The sequence below is a fragment of the Mesocricetus auratus genome, unplaced genomic scaffold (genome assembly GCF_017639785.1).
Source record: "Mesocricetus auratus isolate SY011 unplaced genomic scaffold, BCM_Maur_2.0 Super-Scaffold_2245, whole genome shotgun sequence".
NCBI lineage: Eukaryota > Metazoa > Chordata > Mammalia > Rodentia > Cricetidae > Mesocricetus > Mesocricetus auratus.
The window spans coordinates 14,565,351-14,577,791 of record NW_024429180.1 but is presented as its reverse complement, the minus strand read 5'-3'; positions in this window follow the sequence as shown (position 1 = coordinate 14,577,791).

The following is a 12,441-nucleotide window of genomic DNA, read 5'->3' as shown; positions in this document are numbered from 1 at the left end:
ACCAATTGTCTACATGTTTTCTGTCTTTAGTACTTCATTAATTTTTAGAAAGCTTCAGATGAGATAACCCAGCTCAAGAAATCACAGTCACTGCAAAACAAACAAGCAAACAAAGAAAACATCATCAACAGCAAAATCCATCTTGGAATAGACACTTTCAGCTAGGATCCTGTTAGCATTCAACCTTAGTTTCCCTGTTATCTGAATAGCTTCTCAGGGAAGATCACTGCATGGGGCACTGTATGTTATTTGACTTCTCAAAAACTGCTCTCTTTAGTCACTTTCTTATTTTACAGCTAACCTTGTAGAGTTTTCTCTTTGGAGTCATTAACCTGATGTGAAGTCCTTGGATCTCGTTTTTTTGTTTGTTTGTTTGTTTTTTGTTTGTTTTGTTTTGATGTTGGGTTTTTGTTGTTGTTTGTTTTTAATTTTTCTATAGATAAGAATAATCATCTGGTAAAATGTGTATAAGTAATTATAAATCATTTTATAATTTGCTATCAACTACTATATATATATGTATTTATATATCATAGGCAATAAAAAATCAATTGAGTTCAAAAATTTAAAGTAGAAGAAAAATTATAACTGTCTATGTGAGTTTAAATTTCCTTTGATATTTCATTTTATATTCTTAATACATTAGCTTAGATTCTTGGGTACAAAATCCTTAGCTATAATATGTATTTTGATACAGAAATAATCAAATGGTTGAAGCATTACCATGTGGATAGCACTAGAAAAGATGCTAAATCGATATGTCCAAAAAATTATATTTTAAATTATCATAGTCCTTTCCTTGCACCGAGTGATTTACAAGTGCCTCAGATGTCTACACAGGGATCACATTAATTACTCTTGCAATGAGACTTCCAAGGAAAGAAGCACACCTTTTGCAACACAATTAGAAACTGACACACTTCCATGAAGCAAATTAGAGCACATTGTCAATCATTTAAAAATCCTTGGGAGGACTGATGACCAAAGGGATTAAGACTGGGCTGGTTTAACCCCCAGAAACAGCTGACCTGACAATGGTTAACTCTTGAATCCCAGGCATCAGCCTGGGAATCCAGCATGGGATTGATCAAGACCCCCTGAATCTGGGTGTCAGTGAGGAGGCCTAGGGAATCTATTGAGCCTTGGGCAGCAGATCAGTGCCCATTCCGAGTATACACACGGACTTTGGACTCCCATCCAACAATGTGAGGTGCACTCTCACCCTGAACTCTTGGGGAAGGGTCTAGGCCCTGCCCTATATGAAATGACAGACTATGGACACCCCCATGGAGGGCCTCACCCTCCCTGGGGAAATGAGGGGATAATGGGGGGGGGTTGGGGGGAAGGCACGGGAGGAGGGGAGGGAAAGGGAGAGGGACCTGGAACTGACTTGTGAAGCAACCTTGTTTCTTATCTAAATTTAAACTGAAAAATAAATAAATAAATAAAGTGGAAAAAAATCCTTGCTAGCTTATATCAATAACATACAGTTATGAAAGTAATTTTTGATGAAAAGAACAGAAAAAATGTTTTTCCCTAAACATGATAAGTGTCAAATAGAAACAATGAAGAATGTATATTTGCATATATCTGCCTGTCTCTCTGTCCATCTATCTTTCTAGCAGCTATCTATCTATATATCTATCTATTCTCATCATCTATATATGCTCATACACATACACACAATCTCTATTATTTTACACTGTACATATGATATATGATAAATCAATACACATCTTAATAGTATATGCCATATGAAAGGCTGTGTACTTTAAGGAATTAGTACTGTTAAGGGACATCACTTTCAAAATCAGTTAAATAAAATTGCTGACTACAGGTGTGTTGTTTTCCCTACCTAAATCTCTACAATTAATTTAGTTCAGAGGAGACTCTTCTAATACTTACTGATGGCATGCTCTGACAATGTCTGGGAGATTTTCAGATCCAACAGGGACGTACATTCATTAGCAATCTCTTTTCTCCTTAGTATATGTTGTCAAGAGCTGCCATCAGGTAACACTGGTAGCTGTAATTAAGTTGTCAACGAATATCTGTAACTCAGGCATATCCTAACCTCTCAATGCATATGGTGTGCCATATTCAGTTTTAATGCTCTGTGTTTTTACTTGAAATTAGTATTGCAGCATTGTATCTCCCAAAGTTTAACAATGTTTTATAGCTTTTTATTTTCTTCAATACATGATGATGACTATCACAATGAGTGTAAGATGACTCTGGCATAATTTTGATGCCAATAGCTGTGAAACATAATCCTAGTTTTTCAAGGAGGTTTCCACATTCAGGAGAGAGGAACCTATCCCTTGATCCTGTCTCTTTATATTTCACGTCTAGTAAGTCATTCAAGTGTACTTAAATTATACATGTAAGCCATCTAAAGAAGTATATAACTCCATATTCTGTGGACACTTTGTAGAAGTATTTGCACACATTTTGATAAAGACATTCCTTTAAGTGCAGTGATTGCATTTGAAAATATGCTTCATGATCATTCATTTGACGTGTCATATTAATGCTATGCTGCATTCCTGTTAATGAAAATTTTGTAATCATATGGTGATATCTTGTTTGAACAAATATACCTTGCCTAAAGTTCAGCAGGTAGAGCTAGTCACTAGTTAAACAATAGAGTTCTGGGTTTTTTTTACAGACAGACAGGCAGTGATAATACAGGAAGAGTCAGGGGCTCAGTCTCTTTTCAGCTGGGAAGTTTAGTAGGTAAGGTGGCTGTGGTTTTGGTCCTTCATCTCTGTGATCTCTCAGAATTTCCCCTTATGTCTGACTGCAGGCTTTTATTATTAAGACCAATTAGATCCCATGTTATAGAAACTAGATTTCTTTATGCAGCATTAAGTAAGTCACACATGTCAGCACTTGAAAAATATGCCACAATCTCATTGAAAAGCTAAGGATCACTTTATACATCATTTAGGAATAATTTTCATAACATAAACCTAGAGAATTAATCTAGATGTGAAACAACATAAACAATGCACTATAATCATGATTGAATACCAGTCAGGAAGGAAACATGGTTCTACATGCCTGTAGTTCCAGCACTCAAAAGACTAAGACAGGATATGAGGAGTTCAGTGACATTCTGAGCTACACAAAGATATTTCTTAAAAACAAGAGCAATCAGGCATGTTGGCACAGTGCTGGGTTTAGTTCAGTATAATGTGTCTTCTGCAGTAAAGAAGAGGTACTGGTGCTACCATCAGGAGTGAGATACTCAAATGCTATCATCTGCATACAGAAAAGAACAACATGCATACTAACTCATCTTATGGTGAAAACTACGTGATTCATGCTAACTAAAGGATGACATATTTAAATACAAAATTAAAATATTCTGTATACATTTATTTAAGTAATAGTATAGGAAAATATATTATTGAAAGTAAGGAAGGTTATATTTTATGTGACTAATATGTTCTTTGCACTATACCAAAGACCTTGGCATTGTTTTAAGTGTTCTGTTACTTAGCAATGGAAAATATGCCATCCTAGATTTTTCATTTGTCAAGGAAACAAACATTTGTATATAAAAATAACTCCTTTGTGTAAGATATAACAAATACACCAATTACCAAATGTCACTATATACAATGTCATCATACAACTTCCAAATTGGTGATAAAGTAACACAGACACTGAGATCAACAATTAATAAATGAAATGGGACCTCCTGGAACTGAGAAGCTTCTGTAAGGCAAAGGCCACAGTCAGCAGTACAAAATGGTAGTCCACAGAATGGGAAAGCTATTCATCAACCCCAAATCCAACACAGGGCTTATCCCCGAAATTTACAAAGAACTCAAGAAAATAGTCTCCAAAACACCAAATAATCCAATTAAAAACTGGAATACAGAACTAGAGAATTCTCAACAGAGGAGTCTAAAATGGCTAATTGACACTTAAGAAAGTGCTCAACATCCTTAGCCATCAAGGAAATGCAAATCAAAACAACTTTGAGACACAATCTTACACCTGTCAGAATGGCTAAAATCAAAAACACTAATGAAAGCTTATGCTGAAGAGGATGTGGAGAAAGGGGAACACTCTTTCATGCTGGTGGGAGTGAGATCCAGCAATTCCACTCTTAGGCATACACCCAAAAGAGGCACATTCATACAACAAGGACATCTTGTCAACTATGTTCATAGCAGCATAATTTGTAATAGCTGGAACCTGGAAACAACCTACATGCCCCTCAACTGAAGAATGGACAGAGGAATATGTGATACATTTACACAATGGACTACTACTCAAAAGAAAAAAATTGAAATTCATAGGCAAATGCATGGAACTAGAGGAAACCATCTTGAGTGAGGCAACACAGTCACAAAAAGACAAGCATAGGATGAACTCACTCATATATGGGTTTTAGACATAGAATAAAGGATTACCACCCTGCAGTTCACACCTCAAGAAAAGATAGGAAACAAGGAGTACCCTAAGAGAGAGATACATGGTCTCATGGAGAAGGGCAAAGGCACAAGATCTCCTGAGAAAATTGGGAGCATGGGGGGAATGGAGAGGGAGCTAAGAAAAAGAGAAGGGGAGAAGAGGACCTGAGGGAGCAGGAACTTTGAGTCAGGGAAAGAATAGAGGAGAGCATAAAAAAGATACCATAAAAATTCACCAGGGAAACAAGAAAATAGCGAAAAAAAGAAATGTTTATAGGAATATCCAGCAAGACAGACCATTATTGTAGGAGGGCAAGTGATTATTAGGCACAAATGCTTGCAGATGACATTGAAAACTGCAATGGAAGACACCACATTATAAAGGGCAATAAGAAGACCACTGAGATGGGCTTATGAGATACAGTCAGACAAGGTAGGTACAAGTGGATAAGTCACCAAAATTCTTTCAAAGAGGTGATGCCACAGGGAAGAAAGTATAGAAAGAGGAGCAATTAGGACCACAAAGAGGATATTCTAACATTGAATAAATTATAGCGTATGTTTTATCCAAAGAGTAACCTTGGAAATGACAAAGAGATGATGAGGAATGATCAATGTAAACACTCCGGGGTCATAGGTTGGATGCAGATTCACATTATGAATATGTTAGGGTAAAATCTTCACCAATCCTGGATGCCAGAGTAGGTCATTTATAACAACAAGGATAAGCAGGACACATTGTTAAAGACACTGATGGGGGAGCTGATATGTGGAACAATTTGGGGTTGCCAACTTTTGCTGGGAGGTGGAGAGGAGATAGTGATTTATGGCCAGCAAGAATGACAGCATATATGCTTTCAAAATGAAATACAATATTAAGGGACAATCTCAACCTCTGTTATAGGCATTTACTGTAAAATTTAATAACAATCATGAGCTGTTGCTTTTGGTTTTTTTCTTGCTGTGAGAGAAGGTAAAGTGTAGGTGAGCAACTAAATTTAATGGAAGTCATTAACACTCACCCTTTAAAAAAAAGGAAGAAACAATCAAACACAACAAAAGGAATTGTGAAAAATTTCAATCTTTGGTATTTAACAATGATATGACATTAAAGCAAGCATCTAAGGAAAAATGAGGGGCAATTAAACGGTGGTAGAATTCTCTGAGATTCCACAGTAATTGGACAAGAGTTACTGGAATTTTTAAACACTCTACATGTTTCTCTCTTGATGTAGAAAACATTAAGGAGGGACTGATTTGACAAAATACAGATTATAGAGTTAGGAATACACGCAAGCTCAATTTATCCGGTACTATTTTGAGACATTCCAATTTTACTTCACTAATTGACATTCAGATATACTAAGAAGCAGATCTCCGTTATTGCCTGTTTCCTGTACTATTTCATGCAGTACTCCTCAGACTTTTTAATTTCTTCCCTGTTGAAAGCAAACCATTTAGTAGTTACATCATCGTGGAACATCATTTTTCCACTTGCTCACTTGCTGCTCTTTAACTGTTTTCATATAACCAAAAGAGAATTGGGACTGTGAAGACTTCACCCCAGTTTCTTCTATCATTTTATAAATGTATTCTAAATAGGCACATAGAACATTGCATAGGGGCATTCTTACAAAAAGAATGCAAACACCATTAAGAATATCTGAAGCTGGGGAGGAGGGGTGGGAGAGGGATCTGGGACTGACATGTGAAGCATTCATGTTTCTAATTTAAATAAAAACATGTATTGAGAAGAAAAAGAATATCTGATGCCGATAAAAATAAAAACTTCCCTCACTACATTCTCTCTCTCTCTCTCTTCTCTGTCTGTCTGTCTGCTCTCTCTCTCTCTCTCTCTCTCTTCTCTGTCTGTCTGTCTGTCTGTCTCTCTCTCTCTCTCTCATACACACACACACACACACATACACACAGACACGGGGGGGGTAAAGTAAAAATTTTAAACAAAAAATAGCTGATTACTTTTTAAATGAGGAAGTGATTGAAAGTGGGTTTAGAGGTTATTAGTACCAGGGTTAATCAAATACATAATAATAGTATTATAAAACCTTCCTTGATTAAATTGCCTTTCAATACATAAAATGAAATTAGTGAATTTGTAAACTATTTCTATCTATAGGCCTTTATGATACTACTTTTGTTTATCAGTTTAGATAATTATAGAAGGTTTCCATGAATTCTCAAAATGGAGCTAATGACAAGACGATGATTAATCTTAGGACTAGGAAATTCTCATTACCAACCAGGCTACTCTGTCACCAAGATATTTCAGTTTCTGCAATTTAAAGCAGGACAAATTCTCTAGTCTGTGTTCCTGATTTTCTTCACTTTTTCCATTTTTGCTTTGAGTGTACATTCACAAGTGTGCATACATGTGAACAGACTTCATGATTTCTGTCTCAGTGTTTGAAACAAAAGAACTTTGAAACAGGAAATACTTAAAAACTGGTGCTTGAATGTGGGTCACACTGAACTGAAACAAAATTACAATGGTGAAGGCTATGTCCAAGTTTTTGTGACTCTATATATTTTGAACAAGATGATCAATTCTACTTCTCTGTATGCTTTAGAGAACCAGATAGCATTAAATAACATCGTATGCTAATGAATTATATTATGATTCAAATGTTTTCCAATTAATTATGATAGATTAATGTCCATTTTTAAAAATACATGCCAATAAATAGGATACATTAAAATATATCATTTTATAGAAAACAAGTGATGGAGTATTGTGAAACGATTACTCATATTTACAGAAAAATTTTCTATACTTATTAATGGTTCTACATAGAAGTCTGATATATGACCAAGGATGAATAACAAATCTTAGAAATATATATGTAAATATGCTTATTGCCTGAATCTAATATAAAGATAAATTTGTATGTGTACTAGTAATAATAATAATTTTTATTAATGGTAATGTGACTTTCACAACTTTCACATATTTCTACATTGAAAAATGCCAGACAATAGCAGTATTATATTTTTTGTTCTGATACTATCAGAAATTAGTCACTTTTTCTAGGAGGTCATAGAAAAACACAGAGCACAATTTACCAACTTATTATCCTTACAAAAACACCCTAATGTCATCGTGAGTTGGCTGTGATAGAGAAGAATGAGCTGATTCCCATGCAAGTAAATTAAATTTCATAAGCTTGGAAAGCTGTGATAGATCAAAACTAGCTTTTCAAATAGACGATTTTGCATTCTAGAATAAATCATGGACAGGTGCTTTATTTCTGAATGCACCAAGAATTATGAGGATTTGTATATTTAAATACCTTTAAAAATGAGAAAAAATTGCATAACTAAATTCATAACTCATCAAATATGCCAAAATATTCCACTAGACTTCAGTCCCTTCAATAAAAGTATTTTCATTATTGTTGCTATTACATTTATACTGGAACATGGATGTAGTTTCCCATTCATTAAATTACTAATTATTATCATGCCGCATCACAGAGAAGTTGATTTAAATTTATTTCTCATCCTATTCAACAAAAGTATCTCAACAAACCTCTCTGGGGATAGGTACTGGAGCAGCCTTCATTATATAATGCATAAAATTCAGTGTCATTATTTTTCTAACTAAATGCCCTTTAACAATTACCTTTGACTGTAGTATTTACATGTGCTATCATAGCCAAGATGTTGAGACTATAAGTATAGTCCTATGCAAACTCTCACAGAAAATAGGTATCAGTAAGTATGTGGTATATAGTGGGAACTGAGGATAGGCCTTAGCAGTTCTCATTCTTTACTTTAGTTCATATGTTTTTACTTGAGATGGAAGTACATCATCCACTCCTTTCCCTGGTACCCTTCTTTGTCTCTATATAAACTTCTGTGAAATCACCAAACCCCGAAAAACCAACTGAAAGCAGCACCCAATACTCCTATTTTCTAGCCTCCATGTATGAAGAGACACTAATGAAATCTTTCATTAAAATAATGAAAGTGAATTATTTCATATTTCACATTCAGTAAAAATTTGCTATAGTGACAGCAAATAAGCATAAGTTTTAAATTGCCTCTATGGTTCACAACTATAAGTTATATTTTCATTTATATGAGAAATGATGAAATCCCTCAGTATCAATAGTCTGAGAAATCATGAGTTGAGCATAATTACAAAAAATATCATGTAAGTAATTAATGTATATGATGATTCTATGGAAACATATTGTGTCCAATATGTTTGACACAGAATGTAAGTTGGTCTAACTGACATTTCGTGCACAGATCACCAAAGAACTTGAAACCCCTGAATAACATTTTCAAGTGCCCCACAGATGGTGGGCCCTTCTCACTGTGAGGATAGACATCACTATAGGAACATAAGGAGGGTATGTTGACATTACTGTCCCTCCATGTAGCAATGCCCTGAGGACAGTAAAATCTTCCAGGACTGTATATAAAAAGGAACATTTCCCAGGGAAAAATATGTTTTCTGTGTAGTCAAAGGAGAGAGGGATTCAAGGTTAATTATATTTTCAACAAACTGTTTTGTTTTGTGTGGAAAAGTTCGTCTCTACTCTCAGAGTGCTTTTTCTAGTATCTTTGAACATGTCGACTCATGTAAGTCATTTGAATTCTCCTGGATCCACTAAAGAACAAATTCAGAAAGAAAATTAATTTATAGAAAAAGTAAGCACCGAAAGAAGCATCACTCAATACATTTTTTCAGCCAGTGGGAAATATTTTACTTCTCCTTGAAACCATTCGCTTTCATTTTGAAATACAATTCCAGTATGTAGGGAATCACATGCATCCTGTACGATTTTTCTTGCAATAAGTTTTTCTTAAACTTCTTTGTATTATCTTAAACAAGCTAGCTCTTGTAAATTCATGGAGAAACAAATATTTTTCCTTTAAATGGGCAAATAATAAATATGTTAAAGTATATATGCTGCACGTTCAGCTACACAATACTGGCACTGAAGCTGACAAACGAGCCATACATTAAAATATAAACACTTAAGAATCATTGTTTGCCATGGAAGCAAGCACAGAAAATAAAAAAGAACAAATAAATCCAAAACAGGGAATAGGAAGTATTATGTTTTCAGAATTTGTTACTAACCCATATGAAAGGAATTTTTCAAAATTTCATATAAAACTCTTATCAATTTATTCACAAATACTAGGTTCATTAGGGACTTGAATACTGTGAGAGGGTGTAGATTAGGAAGGCCTTAATAGCAGATTACTTCCTGCAAACTTAATCATGTACCTACAAAAGTGTGGCATAAACTATATCACCAGTACATATACCAGTGAATGGGGCAATGCTTCATTACAAACCAAAAACAAAAACAAAAAAGCAAAACAAAACAAAACAAAAAAACTAATTGGGAACAAAAGCAATGCAGTGTTCACATGTTCAGCCACTTGCTACAATAACTGAGCCTTGTGGTTTCTTGGCACTTACCCCACAGTATGAGCAGCTACTTTATTTCTCTGGGTTGTAATTTTCTCACCTATGAAAGCTATAGACTGGTTTATGTAATATCAAAAATGCCTTCTGGTTTTACCGATCTCCCAAACAGCATCCTGTTTCTTGCCTAGTTTCATCAGAGTTCAAGCTTGCCATTCTGTGTTCCTGTTTCGTTTTTGCCTCCTGTCTAACACTGCCATTTCACTAGAGCCAGAAGACAGCTCTTTTTCATTCCTAGAACATTCTATTTTTTAAGTCTCTTCCTCTCTGTCACCAAAGGGAGTCCATAATGAATTATTCTTTACTTCTCAATTAAGTAAGTTTTGAAATACACAGTTAGAAAACTTTTCCATCTGTAATGAAATGCTTAATGAAAAAAATTGCATATTTTTTCTCTTAGTTCTCTTCTTTGTTGAGGTGCTTTCTGGATCTGTGGAAGAACACAAAGGAGGCAGTCCTTGAAGCAAAACAATTGACAAATAGTTCCTCTAAGCAGTTGACAAAGACCCTGTTGTGCCAGTATGCAGCAGTTGGAAAGTTTAATGAAAAAGAGAAGTAAAGAGCCAAATAATTGACTTCTTAAGGAACTAATCCCCTGAAAATTATGAGAAATCTGACTGTCATATCTGCCAAACATAATAGGACAGCATTATTAACCTATTAACGGCTAAGCCCAGCCTGTTAATAAGCAGTGCTTAAAGGTTCAGGTTCTCAAACATAGATGAAATGCTTGCCAAACACCCAGGCTAAATTCAAATGGGATTAAAAATAATGAGCATGAGGCAGATTAAGGAAATAACTTTGCATTTATAAAGGCAGCATTCTTCCATGCGTCTTCAATGGTAAATTTCTAGTGTGAGAAGCAAGCATCTGTGGATTCTCCAAATATGTTTTTCCATATATCATTACCATTTTATACATAATTAAAGTATTATCACATCCAATCCTGTGGTGACAAAAATGAATTGTGTTTATGTTTTTCAAGTCGAAGTCATTTTCACTAGAATGAACTAAAGAAGAAAAAAAGCTTCAGTGTATTTTTTCAAACTGAAAGACCATAAATTACTCTACATGATTTAATAGCATATTGAATGAAATGTCGTAGATGGTGCAGAAATATTGCCACAATCAGGGCAAGCATAGTTAGGCTGAATTTAGCTCTCTTTCTTAGCAAAAGCATGATTTTGTCAGCATCGTTTAACCTCTTTTTTATTTGCAAATTGTCACTAACCATGCTCATATCTAATTTACAAGAAACTACGGAGTTCATAAAATTTTATATGTATGAAAAAGTTCATAAGTGGTAAATGCCCGTCAGTTGTTTGTAAACTTATTCTGGAAGGCCAGATAGAAAGAAACACACTTGCAGAGGACTTTCAGAGAAGCATGCATTGATAACCTTGATGGATTTTAGATGAGATACTCCCCACTTGTTAGTTTAGATTTCTTTGGGAAAACAAAATAGTTTTGAATGGTCCCATCACATCCTTGAACTCATCTGAACTTTAAAATTATAGTTAAATTTGCAATTACCTATTGATTATGTAGAAATGTAATGTGAGACTGCTAGATCCATGTCTGATTGTTCTTTTCAAGAATGTAATAATACTCTACTGGAGTCTTCAAAAAAATTAATAAATAGTGAAATTGGCTATCATCAATGATATTTTCAACGTGCATGTACGCAGAGATAAAACACTGCTATGGTTATATCAGTGAGTGTCTGCCACACTTCACAACTGAGCTTTTGTTTTGTACTAGGTTCTAACGGTTACTACAATAACTGCCTCCTCTTAAAATCATCAGAGATAGAAGTTAATGATGGAATAAAACTTATTACCATGCACACCTTCAGATTTACTGTTGATGAGCATGTATGCCAATGGTTTCCTTGAAAACTTAGACAATAACTAATTACATGGAAGGACACATGGGACCAAGAGCACATTTCTTACAATGGTCCCTGAATTTGGAAATGACTCCCTAGTAATAAATATTCTTTTGAATGGCCTTTGATGACACAAGAAAAGCTTGGCAAATGTGCATGCCATAATATTAATTAGTATTGATGAAATTATTCATTGAAATTAACATGCCAACAGTCATAAGTATAAAATATTTTTATTAATATACTCAGATAGATATTCCAATAAATATTACTTTAAAGGTTTACTTATACCAACAGTCATAAGTATAAAATATTTTCTATTAATATACTCAGATAGATATTCCAATAAATATTACTTTAAAGGTTTACTTATAACAACAGTCATAAGTATAAAATATTTTCTATTAATATACTCAGATAGATATTCCAATAAATATTACTTTAAAGGTTTACTTATACCAAAAATATGCTATAACATTTCCTATTTAGTAATGTCCCAAACAGAAGAAATCCTTTTTATCCACCATATATTCCTTTTAATTTTTATTACATGCTGCTTCAAAAACTACTGGTTTTAGATTTGAAGATTGGTTCTATGTGTTAACATGAAGTCAAGAGAGAAATCTAAATTAGTTACCATGTGGTAGGATTTACTTTGT